This window comes from Eutrema salsugineum, unplaced genomic scaffold (assembly GCF_000478725.1).
Source record: "Eutrema salsugineum unplaced genomic scaffold, Eutsalg1_0 scaffold_15, whole genome shotgun sequence".
Taxonomy (NCBI): Eukaryota; Viridiplantae; Streptophyta; class Magnoliopsida; order Brassicales; family Brassicaceae; genus Eutrema; species Eutrema salsugineum.
The window spans coordinates 4,727,172-4,744,843 of NW_006256867.1; the positions used below are offsets into that span (position 1 = coordinate 4,727,172).

At 35.9% G+C, this 17,672-nt stretch overlaps 1 non-coding gene across 1 annotated transcript; it reads right to left on the reverse strand.

Annotated features, from left to right (window-relative positions):
• Positions 1-17,129: 17,129 nt before the first annotated feature.
• Positions 17,130-17,238, reverse strand: LOC112088318. Its single transcript, XR_002900480.1, has one exon. It is a non-coding gene; the product is annotated as a small nucleolar RNA R71 (small nucleolar RNA).
• Between the last annotated feature and the right edge of the window lie 434 nt (positions 17,239-17,672).

The window sequence follows — 17,672 nt, forward strand, 5'->3', positions numbered from 1 at the left end:
CTCCATATTCTATCGGTGCTTCTTCTATAACACATGGACCAGGATTTCCACGTCGTCTTGGTCTCCACGACTTATTTTTCTGATCCCATACAAATCGAGAAGGTATCTCCGAGTACAAAAGATATCTCGCCTCCGGGTAAACCTGATTACACTTCATCCATGCATGGAACTTAGCTTTTCCAACCGGAACATGCGCATTTAAATCATTAGCAAACAAAATATGTCTTTCGGGAAGATAAAATGGTAAAACTTGTAATTTCAAGCGTCGACGCCTGTGAGCACCTAGTCATCCAAGTCATAGCAACGGATCATTATTAAAACTAAAACAAAAGTTTGAAACACGAAACGAACACTAAAAAATACAAAAAGATAACAAAACATAAAGTAAAACAATAATTAGTTTATGCATAGCACAATGATTACCTAAACCCTAAACTTGGAAGTCCATCGTATGTGCATATATATATATATATATACATATAACGTTAATGCTAACCAATATTAACAATTTTTTATTAGTAAAAAAATACGATAAATATAGATAAGATCCATTTTCACATAAAAGTTTATTTTATTATTTTATGATAAGGTAAATTTCCCTTCGGGATTACAACGGATCAAAGGATGTTATATTCGTTCGAAAATTTCAAAAAATAAATTCGTATTGAATAGTTAAGGATTATTGTCAAATTTTATTATTAACAATCTGAAATATATATATATATATATATATATATATATATATATATAAAAGCTAGGGTTAATCCGTGCGACGAAAGAAAAAAAAAACATCAATTCATAAACATTATAAATATAGCATAATTTCAACCCGAAATCCATGTTTTACTTTTTCTTATGACGGTAAATTATAGGAGACTTTTTGATATAAAAATACAATATTAAAAGAAAACCCTAGTAATTTTATTAATTATAACGGAAACATTTTAGTAATTGTAATATGCCACATAAAAATATAAAATTAAACTAAAAAATAAAAATAAATAACTTAAAATCCTAATGCTTAACTTATGAAATTTACAAATTGGCTAGTCCCATCGCATGACATGCATCCTTGAAGGTATAGGATACATGATACCAGCAACAGTCCTAATATCCTCATAAGAACATGGGCCCTTTATGACAGCCAACAAAATCCTAAGATAATAAGCCTCGCCAGATCCATCCGAACAATCTGCTATAAAACTGACTCCAGGGTCACCAATGACACGTCGTCTCCATAACTTTTGCTTACGATCCCAAACAAATTTACTTGGAATTTCTGAATACATAAGCATCCTAGCTTCCGGGTATTCTTTGTTGCAGTTCATCCAAGCCGTGAATTTAGATATTCCATTAGAACCAAGATTTTTGCCTTCATCAGTCATCACAATCTCGGATTCAGGAAGATGGAAAGGCAACACATTTGGACGAACACTTCCACGTGTATTTGCACCTACGAAACATAATTAGATCTAAGTAACCAACCAATATAAATAAGAAAGCAGAACTTAATAAACACAAAACAATATCAAGTTGGATGTATAGTATATATCGTACCTGATGAGTTCATTATAGAGATATAAAGAAAAAGTTCGCAGCAAAGAATGGAGTAAACCACGATATGACACTACATCTATATATAACCGAGTATTCTAGGGTTTTATTATAATTTTGGCTTTTTTTATTAGAAATTTGACATTTTGGTTTTATTTCATAAATATACGCACAGGTAAATACAACAGAATAAATTTTCTCTAAAATCTTCGAGAATCATTAAAACTGAATATATAATTCATTTGCTACAAATACTGGATACTTATTCGTACAAATATTACAATTGTAATATATATATACATATATATATATATATCACGATATCCGTTATGCATAGTTACATATCCAAATATGCAGACAAAATAAGAATCGAAAGCATACCTCAGAATAGACCTGACTACAGAACGTCTGAATCATATAGTCATCAGATGTAAACCGGTCAACCGAAAACGAAGTTTTAACCTTTTTGACATTATCTTCCGTTATAACAACCTTAAAAAGGAACTCTTTTCCTTTTAGATCACGCAGTGATTGAGGCAGTCCAGACGAATTATCCTACAAAATATATTGGAAGTATTTTAATTGAGTTATATAATCATAATGCTTATCAAATAAAACTAAAGGTGTACCCCAACAGATTCTTCGAAAACTTCCTCGGCAGTCTTCTTAAACAATTTTTGAGCAATTTTGTCGAACATGACAAAGACTGCCGTCCCTCCAAAACCATCGTCCACGTTCAACAACAGAAAGAAACTATAAAAGAATGATTAGACAATTAGTTTTATAAATATAAAAAAAAATATACGACATAATGATTGTAAAGGTGTGTGGACGCCGAATTCAAAGAATAGAGATTTGACTACCTAGCAACAAGTTCAGACTCAGAAACATTACTATTGCAATTAATGCATTTCCAAGACGGTGGCGAAGGAGCATGGTCTCTCTCGGGGATAGGATGAACCTTTTTTCACACTTCTTGCATGCTATGTAATACCACGAATTACTATTGGCAACCGAGCGTATGGTCGCCAATGTCACATACTTACCAACCTGCTTATTCGAAACAATCAACGACAACCACCGATATAAAAAAAAATTTATAAACAAAAATGACAGAGTATCGCATATTCACATACCGTATCGTTCGAATGTATAGAACTTAACTTTCGCCTAATATTAGTTCCCAAAAATTCATTGTTTAATGAATCTTTAGAATCTACACCCGAATAATCTTCGTTAGGAATGAGAATATACTTATCTTGAGGCAACCTTAACGGAAAAAATTAAAAAACTAATTATAGTAGAACAAACATATGTACAAATAAAACCGTACTGTAATTCCATTAAATAGATTCTTACTCAGATCAAAATTTCGCCACCAGAGGACACACTGGATCAAACAAAATCTGAGTTGTATTAAAAGCATTTGAGACGCTCATCTCACCTAAAAAGTGTAAATAAATCTGTGTTTCAGAAATACATATAATTTATGACAAAATTGTTAATAATCGTCGATAAAATTGAATCAGTATAAATCATTAAATAATATACTTCGATAGTTTTTGATAGATGCAAGCCTTATAATAACCACAACGACGGATGCGCAATTACGTTTAACGTAATCAGCAACTTCTTTTGCGTAATCAGCCCAAAGAGTACACGGTAATTGTAGATCGCTGTTAAATTAATACATGATCCTGAGTTAATCCATATAACTAAAAATAACACAAAATAAAATAAAATATTAAATTAGAACTAAGTATGTTACCTCTCATCTCTAAGATAAATCTTAAGTCTAGAACGACGTTTTCCTTGAGCCATGACATCCTCAACATGACCAACTCTTACGATTTGTCCGACCACGTCTTAGCGTTTGTAATAGAGTAACACAAAACAAAAGAACCAAAACAATTAGCCAACAGCTATCTAATGCAAAAAGTGTTTAATACCATGTCATAAAAAATGGTAAATAAACTATGCGTCTCAGTTTAGATATGGTACCGATCAAATAGCCATTGTCCAAATCAGTTGATAAAATATATGGAAAACTTTTCATATATTTCTCGGGAACCTCTTGAGGAAAATCCAAGCATCCAGTGACAGTCATAGTTGCATAGAACACTATCTTGAAAGGTGTTCGTGTAGTTCGATACTCAGAATTATACTCAACAACCTTAAAAGTATTGATAAGCACCGATCTCCCCTCGACCAAAATCTTTACGAAAAGATTTAGCGAAAAATCTTTCAACAGTTGCTTGTATCCTATCACCCTAAGTTCCAAAAGACAATAAAAAATAATTAACCAACAAATAATTGGCTAACCGGGATATTCATAAATTATAGCACTAACCTCTTGTTCAACCAAGACCATCTCAAGTGAACACCCCCCTCTGCCTTTGAATCCATCCCAAACCTTGAGGATATTAACTTTGATAACAAAGTTATCAGAGCCAGGACGTAAATTCCTAACGAAAACATTAGATGCTGATTTTCTTTTAAAAATCGACATATCTTAGACCACACGATATTGTAACAAAGAAGAAAAATTGGGAGAAACCAAGACGAAGAATTAGTCTCTATATATAGAGTAGGAGACATGATATATTATAGATATATATATATATATATATATATATGTAAATTAGACTTAATTCGGATATGATTTACTACTATTTAGAATATACATATATCACAACAAAATGTAAAGACGATAAAATCTTCTAATTTTCTTTATTTTAAAAATGTTAAAAACGATAAAATCTTCTAATTCTCTGTATAAAGCAAAAAAATAATACTCAGATAATATCAATTTATATATACTTTAACGGAAAATTAACATAATGAAGTTAAATTCAATTTTAAAAATGGCAAACATTACAGTAACTGTATATACAAAGTATAAAATATATTTAATAAATAAGTAATTAACGACTTAAGTAAACAATTTAAGGAATTCTTCCTAAACGATGTGTTTAAGCTACCAAAAACGATAATACATACCAATAATTAAGCGTAACAATAAATTATATAAAATGAGATCAATCAAAATATCTTTAGAGTTTATCATTTGTATAATTTATCATCCGTATATAATATTTACAATTCTTAAACAATATATTGCATGAAAGAATAATTATTAGTCTAAATATAAAATGAAAAATTTCTATAATATATTGTAACAATTGTGCACATACGCAGATATATATAAGATAATTCATATGAGAAGAAAATGACAATAACAAACTAAAAAACTGCAATGTAGTTTTACACGATATAAAAAAAATGTATAGGCTGGTATTCCAAGATTTATGTATTCGTGAAGTGGAAATCAATATTGATCGGTTGACACCAATGCCTCCCGGAGACGTACCACTTCAGGAATGGCTAGTGCCAACATTATCCGTGTGTAATTAGGAGCGGCTACAGCCATCCAATTACCTTATGATCACAAAAAAAAACAATCGAAATAATTAATAACTTAACAAACACTTTTAATTTTTATCTAGTTATATCTATATTCGAAAAAGTATCATGAATTTCAGCCTTAGAATATCTCGGATGATATCAACTTCTGCAGACAGAACGATACATATTATCATATCATCATCACAATGCGTCAAACCATCGAGAAAATCTCGACCAAAATTGCCAACCAAACGACATGGTAGACGACATCCTCTAATAATTATAAAATAAAACAATCAGCGGAAAATTGGTTGTAAGTAAGTAGCTTTGAATTCTAAACTGTATGATAGTACACAATACCTCTGATTCTCCAATTTGATATATATCTCGTTCATCATGTAGCTTTCAAAAGGATATTGTGGATCAACGTAGTTTCCAACAGTCATAACACGTCCAATTAGATCTTAACGCAAAAAAACATAAAAAGGCAAGTCAACACTATAGCGATTTACAACTTACAAAACATAATATGTGTCATATCACAAGAACATACATAATACACACAGCTTACCCACACATCTGTTAACGACGCAGGATCCATCTATTATATAATCGAACTCGGTAAAAGAAAAGCAACGATATGAGTTATCCATCACAAATATACCGACCGACGTTTACAGTTTACAAAACACCAAAAGAATGAGAAACAACTCTATATATACACCGAATCATATCTCAAAATATGTATTTATTTTATTTTATTTTTATAAAATTTAAGCAACGATAAGATTACAGAAAATCGAAATAATATTGTGTTATAATTAAACTTTATTATTATAACGAAATTGATATATATAATTATTCTAATACCATTTATTATATATTGCTTTATTAAAATAAGAAATAAGTATGCCACAATAAAGAAACTAAAAAGAAAATATGATAAATAACTACTCTCTTCTGATAATCAACCAACGAACCCTAATGCATGGTATACACTTCTAAACAAAGGATACACGACTCCACCAACAGTCCTAATATCATCAAAACTACGTCGACCCCTAACTATGTCCAATAAGAGCCTCAGATAATACTCTTCTCTGTACTCTGTCGGCGATTCGTCCACAACACACGCACCAGAATTTCCCTTTAGTCTCGGCCTCCATGTCCTATTTTTACGATCCCATACAAACATAGAAGGAATCTCCGAGTATAAAAGATTCCTCGCCTCTGGATAAGACTGATTACACCTAAACCAAGCAAAGAATTTAGGTTTTCTAGCAGGAACGCGTCTATCTAAATTATTAGAAAACGCAATATTTTCCCCAGGGAGATGAAACGGCATAACTTGCCAATTAACACGTGGTCGCCTGTGAGCACATAGACATGGACAATAGAAAAACAATCATATATACAATAACAACAATCAATCGAATACCGTAAAGAAAACTCAAGATTATTGACGTCTCTAAAAACGCAATACAAAACTCATTTACCAAACGCTTCCATCGAAGAATCCGAATGCAAACAATTCTAACAATGCAGACTGGTAACTCGCGAAGTCGCGATAGACGCATATATATACCTATACCGAAATATATGCATATATATAGAGATATAAGAATTATGTGATTTACGCGTTGTTTATTTTTTTCTAGGGTTTCTTAGAATGTTTTCCTTTATTTATATTTTATACATTTTAACGAATAGACTTTTTCACAGAGCTTTTTACCTTTCAACTACTGAGTTTTTCCTTTTTAATAAGTAATTAAATAATCAATTATATATCTTGTGTCTGATAAAAGAAACACCATGATTTTCAAAGCCGCTAAATGGAAAAAAATTAAAAGTTGTGATATGATCGGGGATATCTTTGAATCCTCTAAAATATTTATAAATTTGAGTTACTTAGAGTCCAAGAAATCAATAAAAACATGCGTTATTTATGTGAATGTATAACTTATATTATTTTCTCTGTTTTCCATATTTCAATATCAAACAACAATAATAATGACATTAAAAAATATATTTATTGATTAAAATAAAAAGGTCTGAAGAATAGAATAATTAAACTATAATTTGTATACATGCTAAATAGTTTTTTAAAATGATATATGCATATCTGAATAAGATACATCATAACACTATTCAATGTAGACGTCCCACACTACCACGCGTGCATGGCCTCTTACGCGGATATCTGCAGTGTTATAAAAAAGATTTGAGAGAGAGAGGGCGACCACAAGTTAATACAAAAAAGTCAAATACAATCATTAAGTATTAGAAACTCACTGTTCCAAAAACTCATCTAACTCAGGAATACGGGGATTGAGTTCGAACTTAGTAGGAGAAGTGGAAGATATAGTGATCTTGCCTATGTTTATAAAACATATATAGAGTCAAAACAATAAAACAGAACGAATATAGAGAACATAAATTAGTATACTAAAAATACCTCCAAAATAATCAATAACCGCCTATCTAAGCACACACACAATGATATCTTGATCACAGCGTCTCCAAGATGCATAAAAGTTTTTAGCCATCTCACCAGACAATTCACAACTCAAATCAACACCACTAAATTAAAACACGTCACACATAATCAGTTGGATAGAATAAATAAAACGACAATATACAGTTTAAAACATCCAGCAGACAGTACCGTTTATCCCTAATACAGAATGTGAAGGTTGAATATGAACCCCATATCTCGGAATCACATATATCATTACATGGAATGCCATATGAAGAAACAGAATTCTCTCCAGTCAGTAAACCACACCACGTCCCAGATCGACTTACATTTAAGACCCGACCTATCAAATCTTCATAAACAACAAAAACTAAACCATGTTAACATCAGCAACATAATAATAACAAAATTCAATAACTAAATCAAAAATAAACACACCAACTAAATAGTCATCATCATGGACACGATCCAATATCCTTTGAAAATCAACGAAGTCAAAATAAGTATTTTCACATCTACGTGAAGTCTTGTCAATGATAGTTGATGGTAGGAACAATATTTTGTATCTATGAGAAGTCGGTCTACAACTATCCTCACAATCGATAACAGAAAAACGACTGCTAATAATCCAACTACCAACATCTATGCGAGACGATACAACACCGATCTCACCATCCCTAACAGTGGCCTGAATTTTAACACCCTGTGAATAAAACAGTCAATTAGACACCAACAAAAATTTAGAATATTTTTGTGTAATAGTACAATAAATACCTGTTCATCCGACAATATGAGCTCCATGGAAGAACGTTTCAAAATTAGCATATGCATCCATGTCTGTACAACCTTAACAAAGATAGTACCACCATCTTTGGAATGACTCAAACGTGACACACACCTTCCAAAACACATTGAACCAAGAGAAACTGTATAAGTACACACCGAATTCTGGTGTCCAGATATACTAATATTCTTTTCGATGAGTATATCACTCAGTTCGACGTTTCGCTGATCTTCACTATCATCGTCAATCTCAGTCTCATCATCCAACATAACATCTTCATCATCATCTTCATCATCATTAGTTGAATCAGCATCGGCTTCATCATCATCAGTTGAATCAGCATCGTCATCATCTTCATCTTCGTCATCACCGCTATCACCTTCTGAGTTATCACTTGAACCATCAGATCCTTCACAAGACTTATCGTCGTCAATAAAATCATCTTCAGAATCGTATTCATCTGTTTGGTCCATATCATCAGTATCATCACGCGTCTCTGAATCAGATCCCATATAATCCTCAAAACCATAATCATCATCAGTACCACGACCAGATAACACCTCAGTATCATCAGAGTCACTATCTTCTGCATAGATAAATATATGAAAAACCGGCGTAATTAGTATTCTAAAAAAAAAAAAACGGTATTCAAAACAAAAAACAAAGAATTGAAACCATTAGATTCTTTATTCATAACCCAAGTTTTCCTCGCAAAATCCCATAGAAAGGTCTTCTGAGCATGATCGCTCGTATTAACACGATCAGAACCTAAATGCACAAAACAAACATTAGAACAAACATAAATACGTCTAAAATTTAATATACATCATTAACAAAAATATATTACATGAAGAGCAGAAATACCTCATTTGATAAAAAAACTTGTGATCAATAATAGATATATAATACACAGAATCAATATCTACATAAAAATTGAACACGTTCATAGATTAAAATATAATAAAGGTATGTATCTGAAAGACTAAGATATAGCACTACAAAATTTACAAAACTGTAAGATTAATAGACAGGACTACTTTCGATAACAGGATTATATGTCTGCAAGGTCCATTCGTCGATAGCAGAATTCATAAGTAACTTGCATGGATAACCTACAAAATACAAAACAACTACTAATAAGTATTATAACTTGCATGAATAACCTAAAGAGGTACAACAACCTTTTTTTGTGATATCCGCGAAAACATATGGAGTTACGTAACGATAATCAGTCATCTCTTTGTGATCCATATTCTGACGATGCGATTTCAACACAGACCTTAACCCTCGAGCATAAGCCTGGTTATCAAAACCTATAGTCAAATAAATTTTTAGAATTCGTTAAAAAAGTTGAAAGCATATATTCTATTATTAAATTTGATAATAGTTAGATATATATCCGAAACAGTAGACGGAACTTCCCAAGTGATGATGACTTTAGATGGATGATCAAAACTGTACTTAGAAGTTAGGTTTGCATGCAAATAGACAAACATGATGAATCGTTTCTAAAGAAATCCAAAAAGTTAATGTTATTATAAAAACCCTAGCAAAATAAACATGGAATGAGACGTTTGGTTGAAAACGCTCATATTTATACGTCTAAACAACCTAGGGTTTATTTTCTTGTGAAAAATACTAAAATGTAAGTATTGTTCTATATACGATATTATCTTCCCATGAATTTCGTAGTTATTAATTATAAAAATGTAAAGATTCCATTCTAGATAATAACAAAGGAAATTATGACATATTTCCTTTTATAAAATATATAATAAATAAAAAATATTTCCAAACATCGAATTATAACTAAAATCTAAAAATTAAAAACAAAAAATAACTAACCACAGGATTTGAACCCATGAGCATTAGATAAATGGACAAAGCACCTAACCAACACAGCTACCATCTCATTCAGCACAAACGACATATTGGAAGGTATCTATAATGTTTTTGTATTTGAAAATTGGGCCAAGTTATTCGAAAGAAAAGGTTATGGCCCATGGCTTTTATGATCTCAATTACATAAGTTTTCCATTTTTAAAACAACTAATATCGATTTTAATGATTAAAAATTAGCTAATTCAACCAATCAAATTATAACGATTATCAACTAATCAAATTATCAGAATTTCATTAATCAAAACGACACAAAAAATTGTGCGTTAAACCACAGCCCGATTCACTTCTTAAATACTATAATAGATTTGTTTTAGAAAATAAAAATCTATTAGACCACATAATAATATGGCATGCAGATTTCCAATAGCTCAATTTTTCTCCGGAATCGATCCGACGGTAGGAGAAAGATTTTATAAAGATTGAGTTTCTTCAAAACATCTAGAAATTTGAAGAATCCTACGCAATGTCTTGCACGAAATTTTGCAAGCTTCCAATTGTCGGGATAGATGCTTCTCCTACTTGTCCAAGTATGACAGCTAAATATCATCACATAGATTAGTAGGCACTGGTTTCGCCTTCTCTCTTTTTTTTGTTTTTAATGATATAGTTTCTAATTTTGAATACATAGTGATTGAAACAGTACCAGCATGACAGCATAATATTTTTATTATTACAAACCCTGAGATGAAAACATTCGAATCAAACTGATAGCGAATACTGTTTGTGTAACACTCCCGACTCGGTCTAGATCTGAGTGCAGTGACCGGCTGCGCAACAATCAAACAAGAACATGCACGGCCGACCATTCGAACCCAAATCGGATCGATGGTATTTTTGTTGCGCGCATAGATTAATGGCCTGAAGTTTTTGGCCGTGCACCAATCAAACAAGAACATGCACATCATAAAGCCCAAGGTCGACGTCCACACACACTGTTCCCACCGAACACGTCTTTCAGCTTTCCAACCTGAGACGTGCCCGATAATTGGTTCGTCCCGGACAAAGACTAGTATCATTCAAAAACCAGAGATTTTATAAAACATACTTTTATTACTTTGTCTGTTACACAATGGGCGCCCCAAAAAATATTATACCGAAAACAACTTAAATCATATTTGGTTTTGCAAAAGGCACAAAATCTCCACCAACGGTCCTAAACTTCTCTGTCCCAATTGGCTACCCGCTTTGGTCACCTGCTAAACAAGTAGAGTCGTGAGCAACTAATTATTCAGTGAGTTGGGTTTCCCCCTAACCGTTCAAGCAATAACCCAAAAAACCCCAAACATCATACAGAATACGCATCACACAACAACAATAATCACATCAGATGCATGTAATATACTTATTATCCATGCATACACCCAATATACACTCAAACGTCAAATCTCTCAGATGCCATTGACCGGATCCCGCACAAAGTAAAATCTCACATTTTGCACAAATCGGACCCCCGCCACACATGCCAAAGGTCGCGACTGTAATCTCTCATGCATCACTCATCTACCCGGGATTTCACATCACTCTCATATCCGTCTCGCGAACCCGGATAACTCATCACATCACATGGCTGAAGGAAGCGTCACATGGCATCAAAACTCACATCTCTCATTCACACGACATTAAAATATGTGCTAGTGCACATGCCGTGGATTTCACATCGCAATGCAACATGCAATATATATATATATATATATATATATATATCCCTACTTGCTTTGCAGTCAAGAAACAAACAACCCACACTGAGACTCACCTTGGCCTTTCAAGACAATAATGGTTTCAGATAACCTCTCCGTTCACCTACACAACCCTTAATTTTAACAGCAATCCGACCAGAACCGAACCAAACAGAGGCCAGATTTGGATTCAGGACGAAAAACTAGGTTAGACAGGTGACTTCGAACTAAAACGACCTACTTGACTGTTCCTGAGTAGCTACCCTACTATGGCTCGCGCGGTGGTTCGTAGTGGTCGACGGCGGTCTCGGTTGCCGGAAATATTTTAGCAGAGCTTCACTGCTCTTTTCTATACTGAAAGCTAAATCCTAAAACTTCTATTTATAGGGAAAAGATGGAGATTCTAAAAAGATTTTCGAGCAGCTTGTCGTGCTTGCAGAAAAGATTCCGAGCAGCTGTGTCGTGCTTCCGGAAAAGATTCCCGAGCAATTGCGTCGTGCTTGGATGTGGAGGCATAAGCAGGTGCAGCAGAACACGGAGCTGCTGTGTCGTGCTTGACGTGTCCTGGTGCGTGGAGAGTGTGTCTCGACGCATGCAGAGCGTTTTTTGGTGCATGGAAAGCGTTTTCCGGCACGTGGAAAGCGTTTTCTAGGCGCGTGGAAAGCGTTTTCCAGCGCGCCTGGGGTATGTCTAAGATGCTCAAGCAGGTAAGCAGGCTGCTGAGTCAAGCTGCTGAGTCATCGAGCAGCTTCTCCTAACCAATCCATTTCCGACTTTCTGATCAAACAGAAACGACCCACCGATCCACCCGCGCGACTAAATACTTGATTTCCTTAGACAAAAACTTAACTTCTATAGCTATAACTTAAAGCTCACGACCATTAACCTGATGTGATCATGGACCCAGAGGCACAAGTGGAGGTTCCAGAATCAGCCTTAGTCGTTCCGGAGGGTCCTTTAACACGGTCCAAGACCCGGAAGCTTGCTGGAGCTGTTCGGAGTTTGCTTGAGGGAATCAGGAACATGGAGGTTCATGGCCGGGTCAATGAAGATCAACTTACACTTGCCATTTTGACCTCAGTATCGTACCAGGAATCGGATTGAGGTTTGGCCGGCGTGTAAGTTCATGGTACTCTTTTTCTTGTGCTCGGTTTTGTCCCAATGGGTTTTCCGGGTAGAAGTTTTAACGAGGCTATGGGCTTACATTCCTTTCCCGGCCCAAACTCATGAAGAATTCCAAGAGTCATCTCGGCTGGCAGTCCAAGAGTCAGTCAACGTAGTCAAGGCAGTCGAGGAGTCAGTCCAAGCTTTATTTATTTCGGTCTTAGCTTCATTTAATAAAATTTTCTTTACCGAGTATGGCTTTTCGCCTGCTCCTTCCCCTATATAAACGATGTAGAGATCCCAGATCTCATTCATTCACTTTTTCCTTAATAAAATTTCTTAGAGAATTCTCTCTTTTGTTCTTCGTGAACTTTTTCTGATTACTTGGTGGTTAGCCATTTGATCATTTTCGGTTTATCAAGTGTCGTTCATTACACTTGACGCAGCCTTCACCCAGTTGTCTCGTTGGGACGTTCAAGTAGTTAAAGGGGCTTACGGATTTTCGGGAACTTAGTTCTCACGCCTTAACATCTTTTTTCCGCAGATCCAAACAGCCAGCTTAGTCACCCCCTTGTTTCAAGCCTTTCACCGCTAGTTTGGGCCTAAGGATCTTCGGGTTTCAACCCACCCCTTAGCATCTTCTCCGTGAATCCGTTTGGAGTCAAGGATCTATCAGCCAAATCCGATCAAGAGTGTGATTTCCTTGGGAAGATCGTATCAAGTGGTATCAGAGCCACACCCTTGAAATCGGTATTATCTATCCTTTAGTCTTTTAAACTTCCGCTTTATCTTCTCTTTCTTTTGTAAAATTCCCAGATCTTTAAAAAAAAAAAAAAAGAAGATCTGGTTGAAAGACGAAATTATTTTCTGTCTATCCACTCTTTTGCTTCTTCATAATCCACTTGATATTCTGTTTTGGAACCGAGGAGAGTTTCTAGTGTTGTGAGGACCTTAAGAGTGATTGAGTGAAACACTGAGTAAAACACTTGTGAGAAAACTTTTTTTAACTTGTTTGTTCATTTTGCGAGGTACATCATGTCTTCTAGTGAAGATCCATCCTCTGTTCGTTCAGGAGAAATAAGGGACGCAGTCGTGGTTCATAAAATGGATCAGATCACCCGGATGCTGAGTCGCATGAACTGGCGTATGGAACGGTTGGAGAACACGCAGCCCCGACGAACTGATGAAGCCGGACCAAGCGATGGCGGTCAAAACCGTACAGGCCAGAGGAGGAGAACTCAAAACCAGGAAGAGGTTGTCGACGAGAACCCATTTTATAATGCCGGACACTCCTCGGGAGGAAGTAGGATTCGACACAGGCGATATCGGGAGGATCGGGATCGGCCGAACCATGACCGCAACCCAAGACGAGACAGCCGAAACCAAGACTGAGGTCGAGACGAACCAGATCAAACTCGGGGTCGGAACGGTAATGACATTGGTGGGCTTAAGCTTCGAATTCCACCATTTTACGGGAAAAACGATCTGGACGCGTTCTTGGAGTGGGAGAAAAAGATTGACATAGTCTTTGGGTGCCAAAACTTTTCCGAAACGAAGAAGATTAACCTTGCTGTGACCAAGTTCCATTGTTATGCGGTCGACTGGTGGGATCAGATTGTGACAAACCGAAGACGGAATGAAGACCTAATAACACCGGATTTTGACCATTTTTATGGATCACTTTAATGTCTTTTACATGTGTTTTTACTCCATCTTTAAAGGGTTTCAAAGGATTTCTATGTTTTCAGATTTTAAAAAACTTTTCAAGTAATTTGGGATAAAGAGGCACAAATTGGAACAAAAAGACTCTTTTGGATAAATGCAGACCGTCAGAACTCTTATGGAGAGACGAATACCTTCTCACCGTCTGATCACCCTAAAAATTGGACAACTTATAGAAGAATCAACCAGCTTTCAAATTCACTTGGTTTGGAGACATTCCAAAGGTTGGATCTCAAGATATTCCATTAGCCCCGGAGCCACTCGAAGACGGCCAGCAAGTCACGCGACCGCGGCCAACAGCCCATTCCCCGCGGTCACAAGCCTCCCGACCGCGGCCAACCACCTATTCCCCGCGGTCACGTCACTCCCGACCGCGGCCGGCAAACTCCGAACTAAAGCCCATATTTCTGAAGCCCAAAGTCATTCTCAGCCTCAATCCCGGAACGCTAGAGACCATGGAGTATTGAAGACTATAAATACTTGTCATTTAGGTCGTTTTTAGACACCACCCTTCATACTTTACAGAAACCCTTTTTCCTTTAGCCGTTTTTATGCGATTTTTGTAGAAGATTGTTCAAGTCCGAGTTCTTTAATAGAGAAGCTTTCTTTATCTCTTTTCTTAACTGTTTTTGATTACTTTTATTAAAACCAATGATGATGTCGACCTCAGCCATGTCTGAGTAGATCCCGAGTTAGGCTTAGGGTTCCCGAAAGGGGCTCTCATAATCGATTAAGACATCTAGGTTTATAGATCTGGGATTTCAACTTTGTTCTCTGTTTATTCTTGTTCTTATTGCATGTATGCTTGATTGATCACCTAGTATCTGATCTAGATAGTTAGTGTTGCGAAAGTTTTCATTAAGTATCAGCCTTAGAATGAAACAGGCGATTTTTCCGTAGGAGTGAAAATCTACCTGCAGCTAGATCGTGAGTATTGACGAGTCTTGTGCAGCTCTTGCGTTCTCTCCCTTCCATGGCCAGAGTAGAAACCTACTGGTAAGGGTTGCGAGAAACAGTTGGTTATGATCACGACAGTGTTGTAGTCATACTGCCGTACTCTAGCTCTAGAACCCTATATATCGATATCCGTCAATCCCAATCTATCTACCCTAGTGTCAAAACCGATTATGATCCCTTAGAGTTCCCAAAAGCTCAGCGTTTTTAGCCATAGTTTACAAATCAATCGATTTTTACTTGCTTATTTAGATCTGCATTTCAATTGCCTTAGTTCGATATTTTACTTGCTTTACTTGCTTTCCATTCGATTTTTCTACTTGTTCCTTAGGATAGATTTATTTGCTTTCTTTTGTTTTAGTTTAATCCGTGAAAAACAACCAACCTCTATAACCAATCTAGTCTAGACATAAAGTTAGAAACCATAGAAGAATACCAGGCACACAAATCTCTGTGGATTCGATCCCTAAATACTACAACTGATTAGCTGTGCACTTGCGGTTTTCATTTGTTTTTGTTAAGGGTAAAACTTGTTCCCTCACGCAGTTGACGGGAAAAAGGCCGATTAGTACCTCAACACCATCATCTGGTACCAATAAATACCATCATAAGGATAAAACTTGTTCCCTCACACAGTTGACACACATCAAGTTTTTGGCGCCGTTGCTGGGGATTTGTTTCGCTGCCTTTTGTTATTTTCCTTGTTTTAACTTCTATTCTAGACACCTGATCTCTAGTTCTTTCTTAAAGTTTTGCTAAATTATCTTTCCCTTCTTTTGTTTTTCTCTGAATTGCATGAATACCAGGCACAGACCTGTAGAAAACATTCCAATTCTAGACGAGATAGACAGACACGAAAGAGAACTTCGAAGACTTAGATAAACGCAAGGAATGGCCAACGACGACCAGCCTGGAGATCCTATTAACCGAGCTTTAAATATGGACCATTTTCGGGTCCGAACATGGAGAAAATGAAGAGAATGATCACAAAGGAGGTGATCATGCTCGACAAGATGGAGAGGAGGATGAGGTTCCTCCAAGAAACCACCAGAACCGCGAGAGAGAAGAGCGTGAAGACCTTGATGCACCTATCAATGCAGCCGATGGTGACCACCAAGGAATGCAGCCGAATGGATGCGTTAACCGTCCTTTTCCACAAGCAAATCAACACCGAAGACAAGCCAGAAACCACCGCATAGCTGATTTTGATGCACCTACTCAAAATTTTCAGAACCGATCTGCATTCAAGTTCCATTTCCGAACCGGAATGAGTTTGAAGTCAAGCCTCAAATCATCTCATTGGTGAAACAAAACCAATTCCATGGAGTTCCTTCTGAACACCCAATGGACCATATCGAGCTCTTTGAAGAAATCTGCAGCATGATGAGAACAAACCAAATTCCAGCAGACTATTTAAAGTGTAAGTTGTTCCCTTTTTCATTAGCAGACAAAGCTCACCGTTGGTTGAAATCTTTGCCTGCAGGATCGATTACTAATTGGGAAGAGTGTAAAACTGCTTTCCTGAATCACTTCTATACTAAGTCAAGGTCGAATTTGTTGAGAACGAAGATCTCAAGCTTTCAACAAGGACCTACTGAATCTTTCTATGAAGTCTGGGAACGTTTTAAGGAGTATGAACGTGATTGCCCTCACCATGGATTTCCTGGATCAAGCCTGCTGAGCACATTTTACCGAGGTTTGCAACCAAAATACAAACTTTCACTTGATACAGCTAGCAATGGGGATTTTGGACAAAAGAAGATAGCACAAGGAAGAGCCCTCATCGAAAATTTGGCTCAAGCCAATAGCAAAGATTGTCCTGAATACGATCGCTCGACGAAGCAAATCGGAACAGACAACAAGGAGATAACCGAGTTGAAGAACATGATGAGCCAGCTTTTGAAGAGCAACAATCGCCCAATCCATGCTTGTGAGACCAACAATGGCACAGAAGATGAAGGACCTAGTGATATCGATCACATTAATCAAGCCTTTCAAGAAGAAGAGGTGAACTATGTAGGAGCACTAGTACCATATCAAAATCGCTTCAACAATGGTTTCAACAACAACTCCCGGAATGCAAATTACAACAATC